Genomic DNA, 23,505 nt, shown 5'->3' on the forward strand with positions numbered 1-23,505 from the left:
GCAACTCCCAGGGGGAGGGGACTTGGGATAGAACTTCCACTCGAACATTACAGACTCTTTGGATATATGGATGCCAGATGCTGGAGTGAAGCCTTAACCCAAAAAGATGATATCTGAGGACCAGTTTATATGGCATTTAATCCCAGATAACGAACCTTCTGGCATTATTTCTCAGAGTTTCCCAAGACCCTTGAACTCCTTCTCCCACATGACATGGAGTTTTCCGATTTTGCCACATCAAACCAGCCAGCATCTGAAAGACTGAGGTGGGACTGTGATGTGAGATACTTGTGGACATGTGCCACCATAGATGCCTCTTAGAATGTATGTTATCATTCCCATTCTAGGAAAAAGGAATGGAAAGGCAAGAAGGAATGTTTGAATTTAGTTCTGAGGTACTTAAGTTTTTCACACAATACACGATTCCTTTAAAGTGCTCTGGTATTTGAAATATCTCTGAATTTTCAGTGTTTAATTAATAAATGATGTTTGCAGTTTAGAAGAGCTCTTGTGAAGATACATTTTCCCCCAGATGACAACATTGCCACAAAATATACAGAATGCCATTCGAAGGGCAAAGAAACTAATATAGGTCATATCTGGACTCTCATGGCTTTTTAAAAAATCAACAATCTGAAGCTCAAATTTCAATATTTTTAAATGACAGAGGCAGCAGATAGATGTATATATACACTTACATGTAAGAAAAAATGTTAGTTTTTAAAATTCAATTTTGTAGTTTGTAACCATAAGAGTGAAACTAGAAATCATACCGATTTTACCACCAGGTATTGGGGTGGTGGCGGCGAACACTTTATCCTTTGAAGTTCTTTTAAAAAGGAATAAATTTCTATAACAGAGATAAGAACTGAAAGTGTTCTTCAGAAATGTATGCTCCATCCTCTTCCACATTTCCAAGAATCTGGGGCTCTACCTAAAGTCTTAAAGCAATGAAGGAAGACTTGTTCATCTGCATAGAGGAGTTATAAGACCACGTTTCCTATAGTTCCTGTGTGATTGTCCCTGTGTAGACGGCAGCCTTTATCCTTTTCTGATTTGAGAGGTCCTGTCTGAGAACCTTTAATCTCTTCAGCAGGATATGTACAACCCAAGTCGATGCAAGAAAGCCATGACATCATCCTTCAGTCAATAGCTATCGATTGGTAAGACTTAGTTTCAGTGCTACGGATTCGGTGCCAGGAGAGACACAGGAAAGAAAAGCTATGATTTCTATTTCTGAAGAATAATACAGTTCAGAAAGTAGCGCAAACATGCATGTTATGACATGATTCTGTAACAAAAAGCCATTTAAGCAAGTACTGGTAGGGCTGGTGAGGGGTTGGAGGCCAAAGCCATTTGTTCTTTTGAATTGTCAGGAGCCAGCTGATGAGGAACAAGACAGGAAAGACATCCAGCTGGATGGCAAGTGAGGTCAGTCAGGAGAGCCTGTGTTCCTGAGGACGAGGGAAACTGTAGTGGTAACAACAGCCCATGTACCGGTTCAACTTCCATGACTGTAATAGAATAGCTGAGTGGACCACCTTAAAGGCAGAAGGTGTATTTTACCTCACAGTTTTAGAGGTTTCATTTCCTGATCAAAATCTTTCCCATGTGTTTTTTTTTTTTTTTTTTTTTTTTTTTTTTGGTTTTTCGAGACAGGGTTTCTCTGTGGCTTTGGAGCCTGTCCTGGACCATGTGTTTTTTTTGAAAAACATTTAGAGTCCAAAGTATAGCAACTGATGGAGTTCTCAGTAAGGGTAGGGAAAAATGCCATGAAGGAACTCTGCTCTACAGATATATGATAATTAGCCATAGGTATACAACATAGGTGGGGCTGGTGAGATGTCTCAGTGGCGAAGGGCACTTGCCCCAAAGTGAGGCAGCTTGCATTTAACCCCTGGGGCTCATGCCAAAAGCATTAGCATGTATCTGCAATGCTGTGTGTGAGATAGCGGTAGAGACAGGAGACTTGGCCAGAGGCTGTCAGAGCAGCTGATCCTGAAAAGGTAGTAGAACAGAAGCCACAGGAAAGAGGAGATGCCCTAGGTTACCCTAGACCTCCTTATATGCACCACACACCCCACCCCCAACAACAACATTTAAGAAACACAGAAGCAGCTCCTTTTTTGGAGTGAACTGGCTATTAGTGATGCTTGGAGCGAGCGACTAAATACCGAAAACAACGACAAAGCCACTGGAACTCTCACACCAGTCCAACGCATGCTTTTGGGTTTAACCTCAATGAGAAGGGGCTCTGAAGTGTGTCCAGAATGAAACTTGCTTAGCTGCTTTTGAATCCTTTAATTTCTGAGGATTCTGAGTTTTGAAAAATTCATTTGTCTATGGAAGTGTCTCAGATCTTTGACATGGCAAACCTTCCACAGTCTAGCGTAGCACTGCAGAGTCCCGCATAGTATGTGGTACGCAGCCACTGGATGACATGCTAGTATTTATCTTGCAAAGTAAAAGGCAATTTAGAACTTTTTTTTGGCCTAGGACACAAAACTGCTACAATTATTTTTGAATAATTTTTATGACTCATGTTAGTAACTATTATAAATTAACCTTTAAAAGAACAATGCCGTATCAACATTAAAAAAAAAACCCTCCCTCCTGCCCACATCAGGGATATTTCCTTCTTGTCTAAAGAACACCTACTTCTCTTCAGAGTTGGCATTTATAATGAACAGGGTCCTTTCATGTCTTAAAGAAAAATATAAATACACTGAAATCCAAAGAAATCACCATGATTAAGGTGTATGCATTAGGTCAATCCAAAAAGAAGAAATAACTGTTATTGGAAAAATTAGAGAACCTTCTTGCATTGTATTTGGTGTGGTGGGAGTGAAAACTGGGTACATCAAATTGCTACCTTAGTTTTTGCTGGAAAATGAAACAACTGACGATTAAAAAGGACTTAGGTTTCAAAGTGTATTGCTATGCCAAGGAACGTTGAGCTGCTGGCATCTGTTCACATATAGGGTGCAGCGTCAGCCACCTCCCCATTACTGAAAATTGGGCTTTACCAACCGCAGTGTTTACTTGTTTATTTCCCTGGATTATTTGTGATAATGCCATGTGTTGTCCTGCAAATCACATACGTAGGTAGGCATGTAATTGTGTCCAGCATAATCTTAAGACCTTGTGGGTTCTTGTCTTTTGGGATATATATGTGATACAATGTCTCTCTGCTTCTTCTTGTGGGATATGACGGGAAGCTGCTATGAGATTATTTCTCTGGGAGGCAGCAACGCAGAGGCTGCCTTTAGACTACCTTCCTCTTGACCATTTTCAGCTCTGACATTTGGAATGCCATTTTCTGCCACGAAGGTGAGAGCTATCAGAACTGACTGGATCTGCACTGGGTTTCATAGGCAACTCGAATCTTGGGCAAGTAGGACGACTCCTGACCTGGCTTAGATTCTTCATGGTTGGCCCTCTCTTCCTGAGACTCCCATACCTAAGGCTTCTGGTGCTTCCTCTGCCCTTGGCTTTCAACCGTGGCCATCACGGTCAGCTCATCACCATCTTCCTTCTCCTGTGATCCTTGCCTTTGATTTTCTGTTCCTCTTCAGTGAATCTGATTTCTTCCACTTTTTAAATTCCAGAAGATCAGAGTTCTAGGAAAGGGAGAGGAAAAGAGGAGTGGGAGTGGGGGCTGAGGGATGGGGGTGGGACTTAGTAATCCATGCCTGCCAGGTGTTTGTTTACTAAAAGTCATTTAAGAATGTTGCTTTTTTGTTTGGGGGCCATAAGTTGCTTCTTAGGAACAGTGCCTCCTCTTTGGCGTCCTCTGCTATTTGCAGAAGATACCATTTCACAGCCCTTCAGACAGAGAGGGAATTTTGCCAGGAAACTTCCCCCTTGACATGGTTATCACCAAGCTCTGAAATACACCTCCCCTTTCAACTGCAGTTTAGGACCCAGCTTTTGCCTGCCCCATGGATTATGCTAGGCCTCAGCCAGTGTTTCGCAACAGAGCAGTAACAAACCTGTTTGGTGTCAGGCTTCCTTTTCCCATTTCCCTGTTTCTGTTGCTGAAGTTCATTGGAGGGATTCACAGAGAGTCCTCCAACTTTGCCACAGGCTGTCTTCCTCCACGAAGTTGTAAGAGAAGGAAGTACTTTATAGTAAGTGCATGTGTTGCTTGAGCTCATTGACATGTGGAATCTTCACTGTATTCCGTAGCCATTAGGCTATCATCACATGGTCTTTTCTCAGACATCAGCATGGTGAACCAACGATGAAATTGCATTTCTTTGAATTAGAGTACAAATTATTATGGGAAGTAAAAAGACATTACAAGAGAAATGTCCATATTTGTGTTTGAATAAATGGAGTGAGCTTCACAGCCTCCGAGGCGGTTGGAGCGTTTATAAGACACCGTGGGGCCATTGTACCACATTCCTTGGGACTTGTCTCAGAATGTGTGTGCAGAGCACTTTAATTTGTCCAAGTCTAAGTATAGAAACCATCTAACAAGTGTGGAATGCATTTCTGCTAGGGCTGGGAGAGTATAGCATCATTCATGGCTCTGGTTTGATCTCAGGACTGGAGCACACTAAGCCATTGTTGAAATAGTCTCCTCAGAGCCCACTACTCTCTCCTACCCTTTTATTCTTGCTTTCCTTCTCTGTAGCCCTGCCTCCACCGTGTCAGAATGGCTTTGCAGGTGGAAATTTAATATCAAAACACAAGTCTGGGGAAATAATTATTGCTTGCTTGAGTTTATTTACTTGGCTCCATAGTTGGTTTTTACTGGGCCCAGATGGCTTCTGTCTTGTGGTGGGCTCCTGGACCTTGTAAGGGTCTCATGCCATCCCACCATCTCGGCTTTGCTCTAGCCTCCTTGACTGGTTTTGTGGATGAACAGGAGTCACTTAAAGGTAAAGTGGAATGATGGAACTAAATGACTTTATATTATGACTTTTATGAGACATCAGAGTTGGCAGGTTTTGGGCGTTAAAAACAAAGCCAGTTGGGTTTTTAATGTACTGTGTAGATAGGATAGTAGTATCGCTGTGTTTCCTTGTAATTCCTATTTTCCATCACGGCCATCTGCTACGCTATACATGCTTTTATTACCATGTCAAGTATGAGGCATGGATATAGCTCGCTGCCTTTTATTCTTCCATCACCTCTCCTGCTTTCTTTACCCCTCACATGTTCTTTGTTTTGCTGCTGGAACTCATGGCTTCTCCAAGCTTATGGTTTCTGAAAACTCCAGCAACTGTAGAAACCTTGTCTTTTGTGTTCCCCAAAGATTTTAGAGTAATGAATGAATAAATGTATGGAATCCATATCAAATATGACTTAGTAAAAAATGAGCCAGTCACCTGCTAAGGGCATTTTCTCCAGTATCCACCTTAATCCATATAATAACTTGGCTAGATAAGCATGTTGTTCTTATTGTTTTTGTTCTTTTTTTTTGAGACAAAGTTTCTCTGTAGCTTTGGAGCCTGTCCTGGAACTAGCTCTTGTAGACCAGGCTGGCCTTGAACTCACAGAGATCCGCCTGCCTCTGTCTCCCGAGTGCTGGGATTAAAGGCATGTGCCTCCACTGCCCGGCGGTCTTAATTTTTCAAAAGTTTTCATTTATTATTATTGTGTGTATATACTATTGTAGGAAGCTCTGAGTGAGTGAAGTCCTAAATGTGTGTTGTTTACATGGGCACAGCCATGTCAAGGACTTCAGAGCCTTAGACCTGGGGGAGTGGGGAGATGGCAAAGCTTTCTCCAAGCTAGGTTCAGGGAAATGACAAAGCCTGCCCTCTGGTCTGAGTGTGAATGTTGACAGTGTATGCAGAAATATCTGCCATAACTTTCCCTTTGGACATTTATCTTCTCCCTACAGAGACAGCACCTACCAGGATTAGCTAAACCTGTTGCCTTCACCCAGCTGTATACCACAAACCCTGCCTCCTTTGTATCTGCATGCAATAACTCCACCTTCCTGTTCAACTGCATATGATAACCTGCCTCTTTATTCAACTGTATGTAATAAGCCTGTCTCCCTGTTCAACTGTATTTAATAACTATGAACTTATTGGGTTCTCCATCAGAGAGTCCAGTCCTCCCAAGCCAAGCTATTTCTGTGTGTCTCTGTGTTTGTCTTTTCTTCATTCCTACATAGCCCATAGTCAGGCCAAGTTTCTGAGAGTCAAGTAAAGATTTGGCAGTGTGTGATATGTGTGGGGTTGTGTATGTCATGGTACATTGTGGAGTCAGCTTGTCCTTCAGTCTCTGTATGGGTTCCAGGGAAAGGATTTAGGTTATCAAGGTAACTAAGCAAGTTCTTTTATTTCCTGAGCGATTTTTCCAGTCCAATTGTTCTTATTTTTTAAACATGAAAGCTGTGGCTTAGAGATGTCCTACTATTTTTACAGATGCCTGGAAACAAGTTCATGGAAATGATGCCACCTTCAGCTGGGTCTTCCACCTACGTTAAACTAATCTAGACAGTTTCCTCATGGACATACCTACAGGCCAAATAATCTAGACAGTTTTCTCATGGAAATGCCTACAGGTCAACTAATCTAGGCAATTCCCTCATGAACATGCCTACAGGTCAACTAATCTAGACAGTTCCCTCATGGACATACCTGCAGGCCAAATAATCTAGACAGTTTCCTCATGGACATGTGTATAGGTCAACTAATCTAAACAATTCACTCATGGGCATGCCTACAGGCCAACTAATCTAGACAAATCCTCTTTGAGACTCTTTCCAGGTGATTCTAGATTGTGTTGACTTGACAATTAAAACCAACAAGGACAGTGGTCCAGGCTGGCCAAGAATGTGTGGGTCTTCTGCCCTTTGTCTCCACTTGTTGGGATTAGAGGTATATACCACCATGCCTGACACAGATTAGCAGTTTAATACATAGTGTGCTGGAGAATTAGGTGGAAATCCTAAACTATTCAGGTGTTAATTTTTATGACAAACAGGTTTCCTATCTCATAACTCCATTGTTCCCTTCTGAGACTCAACAGCACCTTTCATTCTGTATTTGTTAAGGCAGTGCCACTCCAGCATTTAAAGCAGTGTAAATATTAGTTTCTGATTTTGCTAGTGTTACCAGTGTTGTCCAGTGAAGTCAACTGGGAGGAAACTAACATAGCTACTTACCCAATGAGTGCGTAGTTACTCACCTATACTCAGTAGCATTAGAGGTGCTCCTGCAGGTTGGACAGGGCTCTCACTCTGTGTGTGCACTTGCATTCTGAACACTGATGGTGTCAAATAGTTTTGAACATACTCCAAATTACAAGAAAAATTTGGGTGTTTAAAATTTTAAACAGAAAATAAGACTCTTTAGAGAGGGAGGGCCTTAGTGGGGCAATGGGGCATTGACAGGTGTCAGGAGAAATGGACGGACGCAGTAGACTCCAGGAAGAACTGGGATGTGGTAAATGTGTTGCTTGGCCATCCATGGGGTAGTGACTATACAGTAAATCTAGAAGGAGTAAGAGATTCTTGTAGTACACTAAGGATGTTGGCTTGGACATGAAATGTAGAGATGTGCAGGATCTTGCACACAGAGGGTGGTTTGCTGGAAGCAATGTTACAGGAAGATGAATCTAGTAGCAAGTGGATTGCATTGAGGGAAGTCTAAAGTCAGCAGTCACTTACTGTAAGCATAACCCATGAGAAGGAAAGGAAGGGAGAAGATACCGAAAGAAGCAACCCATTTTTTTTTTTAAATTTTGTGTTCATGTGTGCTTATGTGGATGTTTGTGTACCGCAGTATATGTGTGGAGGTCAGGGCCAGCCCTCACCTTGACCTTGTTTGAGACCAAGCTTTCTCTTATTTTCTTCTCTGTACAGTGGCCTAGCTGGCCCATGAGCATGGCCCCGCCTGGGGTTCTTCTCTCTCCATCTCCTATCTAACTAAAGGAGTGCTGAGATTATAGGGATGCTGCACCACACCTAGCTTTATGTGAGTTTTAGGGTTCAGAGCTCTGGTCCTCATGCTTGTGGGGAACTGCTCTACCTATGGAGTCATCTCTCAGTCTGTGGGTCCTCCTTTTAAGGAGTACCCGTACAGGAGTGGAGAAGGCAGTGGTAGTTTTGATCTCTTCATTGGAGAGCATTTATCGTGGGAAGTGCCATGGGGGCTGTGTTCATGAGCAAGAACACCATTATTGATCAAATAAAGATTGTGTATTGATTTTGTCTGAATTGAAGTTGTTTAACAAAGGCAAGGTTGTGTAACAAATTCCCTTTCTTACCCAAGGCCCTCCTAAGTTGTGTCCCTGGGAGAAATTTCTGGTCTAATGTTACTGACACCTTTGAGTTTCTAGACCTGAATAGCTGGGACTATTGTCAGGAAGAGGTAAGAGTTAACAGGACCAGGGGTCAGGCTGGACCCACTGTCTTTGTTAACTCCACATTTGTAAATGTTTGCAGGAACAAAGGAGAGAGTAAGTGGGTGGTCAGGGTCAAGATTGGTTCAACGCGTTAGGAGTTATTTGTGCAGATGACTTCTGTGCAGACAGAAAACAGCACTGTGCAGGAGAAGGCCAAGGAGGACTGAGTTGCAGAAGATTCCTAAGGCTGTGTCTGTATTAGCATGGAAATAGTGAGGTCTGAAAGGAAAATTTTTATGACTTATGGATAAAACCCTACATTTTATGGGTAAAGAATAGATTAATATTTGACTTTCAAAATGGTCGTGGCAGTGGTTGCTTGCATACAATACATCTCAGAGTTTCTTCTGGGGCATCCATTGAGTGAAGGAGCAGGGAACAATTTTAGCACAAAAATAGCACTTTTTTAGCGCTAGTGTTCCGGGGACGAGGCTGCGTTTTAGATTCGTTGTGCTTTGCTATTAATTTTAAAACTGAGGCATATAAAAATTCTCCCTGTACAGCTTTCTTGCTATTTTTAGGAAATATAGTATTTTAATGACGGTAACGTATGCACCTCAATATCTTGATCAGGAAATTTTGCCTGTATGTATGGAGAGTGAGGGTTTTCATGTGAGGGGAAGCTTGGCTTTAAATTTGCTTTTACCACTTACTCCATCGTAACCCTGGATACTTTACATGGGTTTGGAGAAGGTGGTAGATAATATATGAAGGTAGCAGTTCTAGGACAGACCCTGGTACCTAACTCCAGCCATCCCTGCAATGACTCTCCCTCTGGGACACATTCTCCCATCACTGTGCCTAGAGTCACTGGTCAGAGCTCAAAGTGATGGCTGTTTCCTGTGTCCTGGGGAGTGCTACGGGGTGAGTATGAGAGCAAGGAAACATTCTGGAAATAGTATTGGGAAACTGCTGACTTACCTGACCTCCTGGGGAAAAGTACTCTTCAAAAACTTGATGTGGAACCTTTAAGGTTGAATAGAAGAGCACAGACTCAGATTTTGGTTTAAAATATCTTCTTTTTCCTACTGGTTCTGTGGCTTAGGGGTTATTGAGTTCATAATTACAAAATGTGGTTACCATAGCAACAGTGCATGAATGGATCACATGGGGTAGCATTTTGAAGAATTGAAGTCCAGGATTCATTGGGATAGACTTGAGGAGGTTAAAAGTTTTATTTATTTAATTTGCTTATTTATTTTTGTTTTGTCTTGTTTGTTTACTTTTTCAGCAATGGAGGCTGAATATGAGGGCTCATGTGCATTAGGCAGGTGCTCTGTCACTGAGCTACATCCCTAGCTAAAAGGGACATGGTCTAAAGTGACAAAGCTGAGCCAGGATTGGCTGGTCATGACAATAACCAGGATTGGCTGGTCGTGACAATAACCAGGATTGGCTAGTCGTGACAATAACCAGGATTGGCTGGTCATGACAGGGCCTCATTAGGTGTTTCAGTGTTACTCCTTCCAAAGTGAAGAAAGAAGAGGGGTGGGAGGTGTTGCTTGCTGATACTTTCAATGTTTGTGGAATTCTGATTTATAAGAATTAGTAAGATTTAAATATAACATTGCAGATGATTAGATAGTCTGACCTATTATGAAAAATGCTTGAGAAATAAATAGTTCAGGGGCTTAGAAGACAATCTGAACACGGATTTAGGAGAGATCAGCGGACAGATGTGATCCAGGCAGTATTTAGTTAATTCAACCATATGGTTCTGATGGAGGTTGAGCTGGAAATGTCTCCTACAGCCTCATGTTTTGGGCTCTCATGTGGATAGTGGTGAGTCAGAAGGCTGTGGGACTCTGAGGAGGTGAACCATAGCAGTTGCAAGCAGATTGCTAAGGGTGGACCTTTGGAGGTTACATCTAGGACTCTGGTTTCAGTGCTTTCTCTATGTCCTGATCTGGCACAGAGTGAGCCCCCATCACCACAGTGTCTGTTGCCTGAGCCACCACACCTTCTGTAACTGGGATGGATTACACCTTCTGAAACTGAATGCAAATAGACTCTTCCTTAGGTTCCTCCTGTTAGAAGTTTCGAGCACAGCAATTGAAAAGCAACCATGTCAGAGGGATATACTGAAGGGACTGAGAGAAAAAGGAGGATCCTGTGCATGAGACCAGCTTGGGCTAACCTTAAAAATCACACATTCTGACCTATTGCCTTTAATCCCAGCACCAGGGAAGCAGAAGCAGAAGGATCTCTCTGAGTTCAAGGCCAGGCTGGCCAATGTAGGTGAGTTTCAAGCCAGTAGGAGCGACTTTCTCTCAGAAAAGAAACACAAAGATATATATTTATTTATTTTACTTAAATGCATACATATTGCTGAATTAGTGAAATTTTAAAGCAATAATAATAATAATGTTACCTTTCAAATCTATAGGCAACTTGGACAAATTGTAAGATAGTCTACTGATGATTAAGATATATATTAACATCTCCCTTTGTGCTCAATGACTTAAACCAAGAGCAAGATTTCAAATGACATTATTAGATGAATAATCCAAGCCAAAATATATTCATGCTTCAAGACATTTTAAGTGGCAAGTCTTAGTTATGTGAGAAGATGCAGTTATTTGTGGCATATTTTATGTAATGTAGACTCGGTCGGGAAAGAGACAATTTCAACAACCTGGGTATTTTCTGGCAACCCTGTGGCTCAGGGCTAGGGTGCTACATCACAGTGACTGATCATCCTTCTATGTAAGAAGCATCTTTTCCAGGTTCATGATGAATATGGGACCCCAGACTGCCACGTGGAATCACCAGAGTTGGGAGTCCATTGGTCATGCTGTTCTCTGGAACTTGCTGGCAGAGATTAGTGGTGGGAGGGAATCTCTCCTTGGAGTGGGGAGAACTTTCTGGTTAAACACAGCAATACCAACTACTGCCACAGAAGAATCATTAGTGCTCGGGGGTATTCCGTTTGGAATGCAGTAAGACCCGCTGCCTACAGCACCCAGCGCCACCAGCTCCTCCACTCAGAAGTGATGATTTTCCAACTGAACGGCGTTTTCAGGAGCATCAGAGACAGCTGCATTAGCTGCCAAAGTGCAAGGATGGCTCAAGAATAAACTATCAAAGTAGATTTTGTGAATTACAAGACAATATGAGCCCCTCCTGGAATATTTGGGTGTATGTCATTATTAGCTGCAGTTTACCAAAATAAGGAACAGTGAAGTTGGGGGCTTCTCTTTGCTTCCCCACCCTCTCCTGCTTGAGTTTGCTGATGGATTTGTCTCCTAAGTTTCCAGAGAGCAGCTCTTTGGGATTCCTGAGTGTTGCTGAAAACTCTTCATAATTACGCCAAATGGAAGAATTCCGACTTTTAAGTCTTGATCAAGCTCAGGGACCTGTTCCCTTTTATGTGGCAGATTTAATTCTGCACAAAAATGGCAGCTATGGTCCTATGCTTCTTCTTACTGACAGGGTGGTTGAGAAACTACCTTTACACCTGATGTCATTAGAAATCTGTTCCTGTCCCAGTAAGATAGCGCTGGCCACAGTCCCTATACCCTGAGATCATCTTTGTGATGTCAGAGTGCCCTTCAGGTTCTATTGACCTTGGGCCCCTGCTCTCTGTTTCTGGGAGGTATTGTGTGGCTTTTAGAAGAGTGTACGTTGTTTAATTTCTTTTCTTCCCCAAGACAATTTCTCTTTTACATTTTGCCCTGTTTTGAACTTGGTTCTTTGCATCAAAAGTGAAGGTTTCCAGTGTCCTCATGGGTATTGGTGGTTACTAATAGGAGAGCTGGCTATAAATAACGGGCCACCTCCTAATTACTTTTCTGAGGTAGCTGATATAGCATTAAAAACCCGGCTTCTTAGATCCTGGCCAGTGAAACAAATTATGTCTTAGTCTGAATTTTGAAAGCAAAAAGACATTAAATTAATTACATTTGAATCATCTTCATAGCCATCAATTACTGCAGGGATTTCCAGGGTGGAGATTTATGTAGAATAGATGCAATTACTCTCTTTTGGATGCCATGGATTGACTTCACTGAAGAATCCCTCTGGAGATGCCTTAGCTGCACTTGGCCTCTAGCCTCTTTTCTGTGGAATCAGTTTCAAGTTCAGATCCATTTTGTCTGATAAATTGACTACACATGCAGGGACTAAAGAGAGCAATTAAGTATGACATCAAATAAATGACTCACTGACAAGGTGTATTCCATTTAGGATGACGTAATTCAAAATGTGAGAAAACTTGACTTAGCTAGCTGGCCTGAAAGGCAGATTAAATTACAGGGCGGGAAGAATTTGCTAGTTGGAGAAATGTGACATTTAAGCTGTGAGATGATGATGTCATAAAATGGCGCGGTTCTTCATGTGGCTGTGGCCGATCTAAGCCCATTGGGTTATAACAAACACATGTATTTTCTCCTTAATAGCTAATTAGGATGGTACGTTGTAGATATGGGTTGGGTGACTTCTGTAATCCAGCGCGAGGCTTTCCCCCCATCCATCACTTCTCCTTTTTAGACATATGCCTCATGACTTTGTAGGATGCTCTACTGGTTGAGATGCTATCACCCCATTCATGGCCTTGGTTATGTGACCCGGGGCAGACATGATCCCAGCAGACGTTGTATCTGTTTCCTCTGTGTGTGGTGTGACATCTGCAGACCCTGTCACTTACTGTACGACTACGTTCTGGGTAGCTCCTAGTATAGGAAAACATGTGGGGCAGACATGAGCTTACTCTGAAATGTGGAGCCTAATAGACACAATGGTGAATTTGTATACCCATCATTAAAAAAAAAATAAGTGGGGCTATTGTCAGTCACTGACTCTGGGTAGTTTTTTTCTGTATCATGGTCATGGAAAGAGTGGCATGAGCACTAAAAAGCCCTCATGCCCTTTGCAAGTTTCATTTGAAGGTAAGGTTTATGAGTGTCTTTACAGCCCTAGCCCTGATCTTGCCTGTCCTGGTTAGTTTTTAACAAACTGACACAACCAAGCATTACCTGAGAAGAGGGAGTCTCAGTTGAGAAACTGCCAAGGTCAGATTGTACTGTGGCCGTATGTGGGGAGTTTTCTGGGTTATTGATTGATAGAGGAGGATCCAGCCCACTGTGCGCAGCGCTGTTCCTGGGCAGGTGGTACTGGCTTGTATAAGAAAGTTGACTCAAAGAGAAATATCCCCCACCCCTCAAGTTGCTTTTGGTCATGGTGTTTTTCACAATGGAAAGCAAACTGGGATATCATCCTACCAAGAAATCAATGCTGCTTATAACTTAACTGCCTCTCTTGGTCACAGTGTAGTGATGATATCCTTTGCTGACAAGCATTTCATGAACAGAGACTATATGAATATGACTTTTAAATGCTAATTATATAGTTATTTAATTTTTTATTCTATACATTTAATAACATTAGTCCATATTAAAAAAGTTAAATGACTTAAAAATATCCTGAGTTTTAAGTTGCATACTTTTGATTTTGCTGTTAATATAGGGAGAAAATGGAATTAGTAGTGGAAAGTTGGTATCCCTGAGAACGGAGGGTGCAGTGAGGGGAGGTGAGTTAGGTGTGGAAGACAACAGCCAGGGACAGGCTTTCCCAGTGCAATAATGGCACAGGGACACTATGAAAGCTGCCAATGGGAGCGTGCAGTTGCTCCTGCTGTAACTGGGTCTGTGTTCTGGAACTTCTCCTGTGGGGAGAGCATCAACAGAGCAGAGGTTACCCATGAGGCCTGTTTCCCACCATCTCTCAGGGAATAAGGACTCCGTGAGTATATCTAAGAATAGTGTCTAGGTCCCAAGTGTATGTCCTAACTGCAAGGGAGGTTGAAAACTGAGTTTACAAATTAGACTTTGGACAAGCAACACTTTAAATGTGTCAACATGATGTCACTTCGAAAGAGTGTTCTAAAAGTATTAGTTTGCCATAAGGCATGGAAAAAGCCACTACAAACTATAGTGGTTAGTTATTATTAATACTATGTTAGTTTTAAAAAAAGCAAAAGTGGAAGTATTTTATCTAATTACCTTTTAAAATCACATCAGCTAAAGCAAATTAAAAAAAAATCTCTGCTCTTACAGTCATGATTTGTCAACTGCACATTTTCTTAATATCCCGAGAAAGCAAATATCAAGTAAAAAAATTGTTTTGCATAAAAGTTCTCACTGATTTAATTTCCATTCATTTTGATAATAAATTTGATTTAGTTTCTCAGTTTTACAATATGCAAATGTTTACCACACTAAGCTAAAGAATTCCCAAAGTTTAAAACTGTCTGCTTACAAAGAACTCTACTAAATTTAAAAAAAATCTTCTTTTTCCTCAAACATCATTTGACTACTTTTAGAGCTGACAATCACATAGGTGGCTCTAAAAATCTCCTGTATAAACTTCATTAAGTCATGGATTCAATTCCCTGTTAAGGTAATAGAAATGAAGTCTACAGGAATGTTTCATCTGCTACAGACAGAATTGCTAGGTGAATCAGCGTGAAGTATTTGTACCCTTTTTATGCAGTCTTTATATTAAGTTAGTCTTTGTCCTCATAGAGAAAAAACTATCAGAATTTGTAATTGCTAGCTAGCTTGCTGTGTGGAACTGAGGTTGGTTAGTGGATAGAGCCATTGTGATGTGCAAAATAAAAAACCCAGGTTTGTGGGTAGAGAAGAGGGTCATGGGAGCAGACTGGAGCAGGGGCAAGGGAGCAGAGGGGGTGAAGGGACAGATGATCTGGTTTCACTTTGTCTGGTTTGGATGCAGGATCTTACTATATAGTTCAGGCTGATCTTGAACTAAAGATCCTGCCTCCTCAGCCTTCCAAGTACCACCAGGCTTGGTTAGGACTAGTGATCAGGAATCAAGAAATTATGTATGAGGAGAAGTTAAAAAGTAGCAAGTATTTTTTCCTGGTGAGAGATTACTGAGTGAGTTACATTAGGAGTGAAGCAGTAAAAGAAAATAATCATTTTTCATTTGATTAGTAATTAAAATCAGTTATTAATATTTTGTGTATGTGTTTATGTGTGTGTACACACGTGTGCATGTGTTTGTGCATGGTGCGTGCATGTGTGTGTGTACAGGTGAGTCAAGGTACATGTAGGAAGGTCCTAGTACAACTTTTGGGAGTCTATTTGCTCCTTCCACTGTAGGTTCCAAGGATCAAACTCAAATTGTCAAGCTTGAGAGGGAGAGGAAGAAGAGGAGAGGAAGGGGGGGGGAGGGAGGGAGAACAAGGAAAGAGAAGCTCACTCAGGCATGCATGTACAGAGGAGTTCTATTCCCTTACAAGGACATCCATCCCTATCGTCAAACTCCAGCACATTGGAGATTAGGCTTTACCTTAGATTTGGGAAGACCACAAACACCCAGCCTTTAACATTAAGTATTCTTGTGTGGCAAAATGTAAGATGTTAATTTTTTGCATGTCATGCCCTCTGGGCAGTTTAATGAAATTTGCTGGCTGCTTTTGAGAAAAAGTTTTTAAAGATTAATTTAAGTTTTAATAATATTTTATGTGCACGTGCACTCTTGCATGTGTATGATGTGTATGATGTTTATGTGTGTGCATATGCAGTATTTATGCAGCTGTGGTTACATTGCTAGGTTTTCTGTTTCTTTCTCTTGGTCAGTGTGTCTGTCCCTCTGCCATAACCTCACTATCATATTAATATCCCATTTCTCTCCAGGCTAGCAGCTTCCATTAACCAATATGTTAAATAAATTGTGAAATTCTGAAAACCAGTCTGTTGGGATCTTGTTTGGTGTTGCATTGGATTCATAAATCAATATTTTGAAAAGTTGACCTTCCCCATTGAGTTTTTCAGCCAATGGAGATTGCATGCTTCCTGATAGTTTAGTTTTCACACACTGCTCATTTAGATGGTTTTGAATGATCATCTTTTGAAATCCTTTTCTGCAAAAGCAGAAATTTCTCCCCTAAGTCGCAAGTATGGGCATTTGTAATGGATTGAATAAGAAATCCCCTGTAGGCTTAGAGATTTGAACATTTGGCCCCAGTTGATGACACTGGGGAGTTTCTGGAACCTTTGGTAGGTGGAGCCTTGACAGAGGAAGGCGCCATAGGGGGTGGGCTTGGGAGTTATATAGCCTCCTAATGCGGTGTGCGGCTGGCCCTTTGCACTTTGTGCTTGTGACTGAGGCTGTGAACTTTCAGCCTCCCATTCCTACTGCCACGCCTGCCAATTGCTTCCATGCCTCCCTGCTGTGATCCAAAAGAATTTTTTCCATCATAAACTGCTTTTGGCCATGGTGTTTTATCATAGCAACAGGAAAGTAACCAATAGAGCAATAAAATATGTTTTTGAACAAGGTCATTTTTGGGGAATAATGCAGTTTACCGACTCCTGGCTTCCTCAAGGGACAAGCACTTCTTATGCATACACCTCCCACGATTGAAAAAAATCTTCTGTTCATTTGTATGAAATGCATCACTTTAGAAAATTGGCCATTTATTTAAATAACTAATAACCTAGATTCTGGCAGCTAAAATTCTGAAAGCAATCATGTCCTTGACATTTACCGTAATTTCATACTGAGATTATTTAGTATGAAACATCTGAGCAGTGTAAATTTAAATCAAACCAATTCATTTATTCATTCCAAGGATGCTTGCTGAGTTCCTAATGTGTACAAGGGATTTTTAAGCTATGGGATGCAGGTAAAAGAAGGAATTGATTTCAGTAGGGTGAGGTTGACTTGGTTAAAAGACTTCTGAGATGTTGATGACTAATAATTGATCACCAAATTTAGCAATGTGGTTCAGTGGATTTTTGGCTAAAAGTAGCTTCAGAAGGACAAACAGTGACTTGGAATGTCACCATGACCAGCAGCCATCAAAGCTGTGAGTAGGTAACTGTAGGAGGAGTTTGCTGTAAAGAGCTCTGAAAAGTTTGCTGTAAAGGTGGTGCTCTAAGTGATACATTTTGTTGATCTGTAAATAAGGTGTGCCCTGTAGAGGAAGACATGGAGAAGACAGGGATTAATTTTGCAGCAGAGCTCATGACAGGGCAATAGGGATGAGAGGTGAGGGGTGAAGAGGAGACGGGGGGGGGGCAGCTCTTAGTGAAAGAGCTGACTTTAGCTAAGGATTCAGGACAATTCATCCGGTTGGGCCAGAAAGAAAACAAAGGACTGGTGAAATTTTTGGTGAGAAAATGATGTTTTTTTTTCTTTGAGTAATCTCTCTTGCCACAGGGAATTAAAAGTTGCAGTTATCTGTTGAGAATGAGTAAGGCTGGGCTGGCAGGATACGGAGGAGGAAGGACAGCGTAGAAATAATTTTACTGTGAAGTGAGAGAGCAATAAATTTGGGACGAGGGGTGAGGCTGCCAGGAAAGGCTGAGAGTGCATTTGGAAAGGTCATAAATTAGAATGACACCAGAGAGCCCGGCTCAATGCTTTTCTTTGGCGTAGTGGGCATTTAGAATGTAATGCAGGGGAAATAAAGGGCGGGGACTTATGTGGGTTGGGGTTTTGCTAGGAGAGTACAAGAGAGAAGGGGAGGGAGTGGGAGAGCAATAATTTAAAGGTATTTGAGTGATCATAATGGTGGAGCATGGGATGTAAGTTCTGCAGCAGTCCTTATGACTGCCAGTGGATCCTTAAGAATCTCAGATAGTACTGACCCCTACGTGTATATGTGTTTTTCTCTTGCACATATAGATTGGTGACAAAGTTCTTTATGTAAATTACATAAGGAATAAATAATTAGCAATAACAACTAATAACAATAAAGAGCAACTGTAACAATATAGTGTAATAAAATTGCTTATATTATTCTCTTGCAATCTGAGGCCATTGTGAAGCAAATTAAGGGTGACTCAAAGGACAAGCACAGCAGTATCATGGCAGATACTCTGGTACCACACATGGCAATTGACTGACTTTTGGGTGGGTGATGTGCAAAAGCTGGACCTTGTGGCTAAAAGGATGGTTCACAGCTTGGGGAGACGGAGTAATATGCCTTGAGATATCTTATGTTGTTCAGAATGGTTCACGATTCAAAACTTAAGACGTGTCTCTTTCTGGGATTTTGTGCTTGATATTTTTGATCCGTTGTTGACTGACTGCAAGTAGCTGGGATCCCAGAAAATGAAGCTAGGAGTGAAGGGAGACTCCTGCGTGTTGGGGAAGTGAAGACACTGAGAATGTAGACAACAGGATGCAGAACTAGTGGGTTGGAAGTTCCGGTTTGAGTTCAAAATATCGAAAGAGGAAGTTGGAAAGTAAGCTGGACACTGATTGGTAGACTTGACAGAGATGTGGGAGGTAGTGCAGCTATCAGGGACACGCTCTAGATTGTGTCTCTTGTGAGTGGGGGCTGCGCTGAGTGGAGGATAGACTACTTGGAAGGACTTGGCCATATCAAGGGGTGGAGAGGTGAGCTGCATTCCATCAGTGATGCTAAGGTCACTAAGCAACTGAGAGACTGGAATAGAGGGCCATGAGCAAGCCAGAGTTCAATGAAGACCTTCAATGGGTGTGTTGAATACAGGCAGGGTATGGTGGGAACAGAATATAGCAGCTGGTACCCACATAAGCCTAGAGGACAGAAAAGAAGGACCGAGAAGCAGCAGTGCTCAGAGATAGTGAAAGTGACCCAACTTATCACCACTGAGGTCATCAAGAGAAACCATTTAAGAAAAGCATACAGTTTAGGCAGATTATGTCTTATGCATGAAAGTCAGTATATTTTGGATGCTTGCTTACAGTAAATTATCCATAACACAGCAACATGGTGTAATGTCCTAGAAAATGCAGATCATTTTTTTTTTCTGTTTAACAAGCATTTAGTCTAACCAGTACCTAAGAAGTACATAATCAGGATTTTCTTTTAAAACAAGACTCAGTATGTATCCCATGCTTCCCTTAAGCTAGATATGTACCCAGGCTGACCTCAACTCTTTAGGTAGCTCAGCCTCAGTCTCAGAATCCTCTTGCCTCAAGCTACCAAGTTCTGGGATTACATGCCTGGCTGGGGAATGGATTTTTAAATACAAATAAATAATGTTACATTAGGATTGATAAAAGAGGACCTTAAAGACAGTAAGTGAGGAACATCCTTTTAAAAGGGGGAAGTTGATAATAATTATTGTAATTGATTGAGACAAGAAGTTTTTGTAAACATAAAGCAGGTGCTTGATTGGTTGTTCCCTGTCTTTATTTCAGTGTTTGGAAGGAACACATGCTCACATCGTTGGTCTCATTTATTTACTTTTAAGGTTCAAGTAAGTTTTGGTTAGATTATACCATGAAACTAATACTCCAGAGAGTCAAGATTTCAAGCCATGTATCTAAACATATGAAATGAAGAAGCTGACTTACTTGTTGTGGTTTAATTGTCTCAAGAACTGTGTGTAAATTATGGGTATGCACATTTGTGTTTTGACATGTTGAGATAGCTGTAAGATCACAGAAAGTATGCTTAGTCATGCGCATTCATTCATTCATTTATTTTAATGCAGGGGCTGAAACCTGGGCCTGTGTGCTAGGTAAACTCTTTACCACCGAGCTACATCCCCAGTTAAAACCTATTTTCTGAAGGTGTTTTAGAGATCATGTTGTCCAGACCTTTTTAGGCATCACTCAGGGATATCACAATGTCAAAAATTCCTGAGAGATACCCAAATGGCCTATTAGAATAGTAGCAGGATGCCACCATTAAGTTATAGCCCAAATGTCCACTGAGATTGGCAAGGGGAGAATAACCATTCTCTTGGATTACTTTTTTAGCCTGAATATTTTGTTGAAGTAAATGAGATGTGAAATTCCTCATACTGTTAGTACTATTTTAAAGTTGCTATTTGTTTCTTAGTGGGTTAACCTGGCTCTTGACAACAGCTGAGCCAATCTTTGAATGGTTGGATTGCTTTGCATGATGTCTTAGTTAGGGTTTCTATTGCTGTGAGAGACACCATGACCATGGCAACTCTTATAAAGGAAAACATTTAATTGAGGTGGCAGCTTACAGTTTCAGAGGTTCAGTCCATTATCATCATGGTGGGACATGGCAGTGTACAGGGAGACATGGAGCTGGAGAGGTAGCTGAGAATTTTACAACTTACAGGCAACAGGAAGTAGACTGAGATATACGGCAGTATCTTGAGCATATTTGATACCTTAAAGCCGGCCTCCACAGTGACACACTTCCTCCAATAAGATCACACCTAGTACTAAAAGGCCACACCTCCTAATAGTGTCACTCCTTTTGGGGGGTGTTTTCTTCCAATCCACCACATGTGGATTACATATATGGTAAGATGCTGGATGGTCATATTGAGCTCATTTGGGAAAAACACATACAGAGACATAACTTTGCATGAAGAAGAACTTTGCAAGAGGACCGTAAAATGTCATGTACTGCTGTTTTTGCAAGGTAACCCTCTGATGGAGTCAGTTTCCTTCAGCAGTGTTCATAATGCCTCATCATGTCCATAATGCCACAGCATCCAAGTCCAGGATATGAACATACCCGTAACCTAAAGGGATGTGTATTTAAAATGCTTATTTATTACCAAAGCAAAAAAGGAAATAAAGATATGGCATCATGGGAAGCCCCATCATCTAAGAATCTCATGAGTCACAAGTTTATTTGCTCCCTGGTTCTTTTAGATGTGGGATATATGATTTTTTTTTTAAACATTACTTTTATTATAATTTACATAAACTTTAAATAATTAGTGCTGTACCTTATCTTGCATGTTTTATCTTTAGCACTGATGAGTAGGTTGTGGAATGTGTTTGGGAGGTGAGTTTTTTGGTTGCTTCTTTTCTTTTTTTCTTTATTCTTTTTTGTTTTTCAAGACAGGTTTATCTGTGTAACAGCCCTGGCTGTCTTGGAACTCACTTTGTAGACAAGACTGGCCTCTAACTCACAGAGATCTACCTACCTCTGCATCCTGAGTGCTGGGATTAAAGGTGTGTGTCATGCCTGGCCTACGACTGAGACTGTTTGCTTTGTGTGTGTGTGTGTGTGTGTGTGTGTGTGTGTGTGCGTGTGTGTGTGTGGTCATACCAAAGAGTTCCACAATAGCCTGGAATGATTTTGGTCCACACTCATGTGGTTTGGGCCTTTTATGACCTCAGTATATAATTCAATTCTTATTTATAGTTCTTGAATTTTGTCCCAAGCATTCAAGCCTGATGTACGGCATAGGGACAAGATGTGTGCATTGTATATAGCTTGACTATCAGGATCAGCATAGTGTGTGTGTGTGTGTGTGTGTGTGTGTGTGTGTGTGTGTGAACCAGAACAGCAGAGTCTCCCCCGGCCCCCACCCCGTGTTGCTGATGTTTGTTTGAACTCAGGTTCTCATTCTTGACAAGCATCCTCATCCAAAGCACCTGTAGGCATATCTAACTTGTAGCATGAATAATAAAATCTCATAGACAGATATTAGGTTCAACCTGAAGAGAAAAACGGTCAACCACTAGAGAGACCTTTTATCTCTACCAAATCCACAGGGTCCTGTCTCCATGAATCTTTACACTCCACACTCCACTGAGTTCCTGTCTCTTCCTGTTTAAATTCCTCTCTCTGCCCAGTCATATCTCTCCTGTCTCCATCTCTCTAGTGCTGGGATTAAAGGTGTGGGATCCCAAGTGCTGGGATCACCTTTGTGTGAGCTCTGTTTCTCTTTTTAGACAGATTCAATCTGTGTATCCCAAGGTGGCCTTGAACACTCACAGAGATCCGTCTGCCTTTGTCTCCCCAGTCCTGGGATTAAAGGTGTGTGCCACCACTCCTAGGCCTGTATGGCTGACTAGTATGGCTGCTCTGCCCTCTGATCTTCAGGCAAGCTTTATTTATGAAGACACAAATAATATACCACTATACTAACTAACCAAGCCGAGGAGGTTGGATTTAAGGAGAAAACATTGCTGGCTAGTATGCAATTTAATTAGCAGCTTTGATTGAGATTTCATGGTAATAAAGTTGATCCGTGCTCTGCTATTTCACTCAGGGATAATGTGATTAGAGTGTCCTAGACTCCGGTTTGGACAAAATCCCTAGACAGGGTTGAGAGCCTTCCTTGAGATGGATTTGCTGAGATCTATTTCAGAATTCAAAGGAGTTCTAGACATGTGAAGTGCATGAAACAAAGACTAATTGTGGCATGGCATGGTCAAACCAGGTTGCAGTGAGCAAGTGTTGAGAAATGAATGGTGGGGATGTTTTGGGTTTTCTTTTATATCTGGTTATAGTTTGGCTATGTTGTTTTGTGTGTTCAGCAGAGGTTTATTTGCTGAAGACTACTCCGCAATAGTGGAGACGTTAGGAAGTGGCAGGAAAGATGGCTAGGTAATGGGGGCACTGGCATGGGAGAGGATTAAGGCCGGTCAGGCTGATTGGCTTAATTCCCACAAAATGGGGTGTGAAACCCGGCATCTTCCTTGCATGACTTTCCTGGAAGTGCTTCTCACTCCTTGTTGTCTGTCCATCACTGTCATGATGTCTGTCATGCCATTGGTGTACCCATCAGGCCCGCAGCAGAGTCAAACTAAGGTAGATCCTTACTCGTGGACCTCCAAATTGTGAACCGAATAAACCTCTTTATGAATTTATTGGCTCCAGATGTTTGTGAAAGCAATACACAATGAAAACAACCGTGGAATGAAACAGCGGCCCCAGCTTATAGAACTCCCCTGGGGGCCCCGGGAGAAGGCCCACTGGGGAAAGCACTTGCTGCAGATGCATGACGACTTGAATTTGGATTCTTAGAGCTCACATGAGGTCAGAGACAGAAGCACAGCAGCTGAATCCCAGCCTTCCTTCTGCGAGATAGGAAGCAGACACAGGAGACTTCGTGGAAGCTCACAGCCAGCTGGACTGCAAAATGCAGTTCTCAGCACCAATATCAGAGGTTGCCTTACGACCTCCACATGTGTGTTGTGGTATGCCTGTATGCTCTTTGTGTCTCTGTGAATCTGCTTCTCTCTCTCTCTCTCTCTCTCTCTCTCTCTCTCTCTCTCTCTCTCCCTCTTTCTCTGTGTGTGTCTCTCTCAGATATAAGTATTTTAAAATAATATTTTCTTTTTTTATAGCTTAAAAGTCAATTTCAAAGTTTTATGGGGAAAATTCATTATTAAATCCTGATTAAACAAAATGCTTCTTGTGGCAAAGCCCCCTCCCTATTTTCTTTA

The 23,505-nt window shown here is 41.6% G+C and overlaps 1 protein-coding gene across 3 annotated transcripts in view; it reads left to right on the forward strand.

The window, feature by feature from the left end:
- Positions 1-23,505, forward strand: part of Nebl (nebulette) — a 348,833-nt gene that overhangs the window by 160,059 nt on the left and 165,269 nt on the right. The window contains exon 1 of one of the 3 annotated variants that reach the window (XM_038334492.1): positions 17,158-17,207. The exons of the other annotated variants lie outside the window; for them this stretch is intronic. The gene's annotated coding sequence lies outside the window, so the exon portion shown is untranslated. Of the gene's footprint in view, positions 1-17,157; positions 17,208-23,505 lie in introns of those variants that run through there. 3 annotated transcript variants of the gene reach the window in all.

This window comes from Arvicola amphibius, chromosome 6, assembly GCF_903992535.2.
Source record: "Arvicola amphibius chromosome 6, mArvAmp1.2, whole genome shotgun sequence".
NCBI classification, from domain to species: Eukaryota; Metazoa; Chordata; class Mammalia; order Rodentia; family Cricetidae; genus Arvicola; species Arvicola amphibius.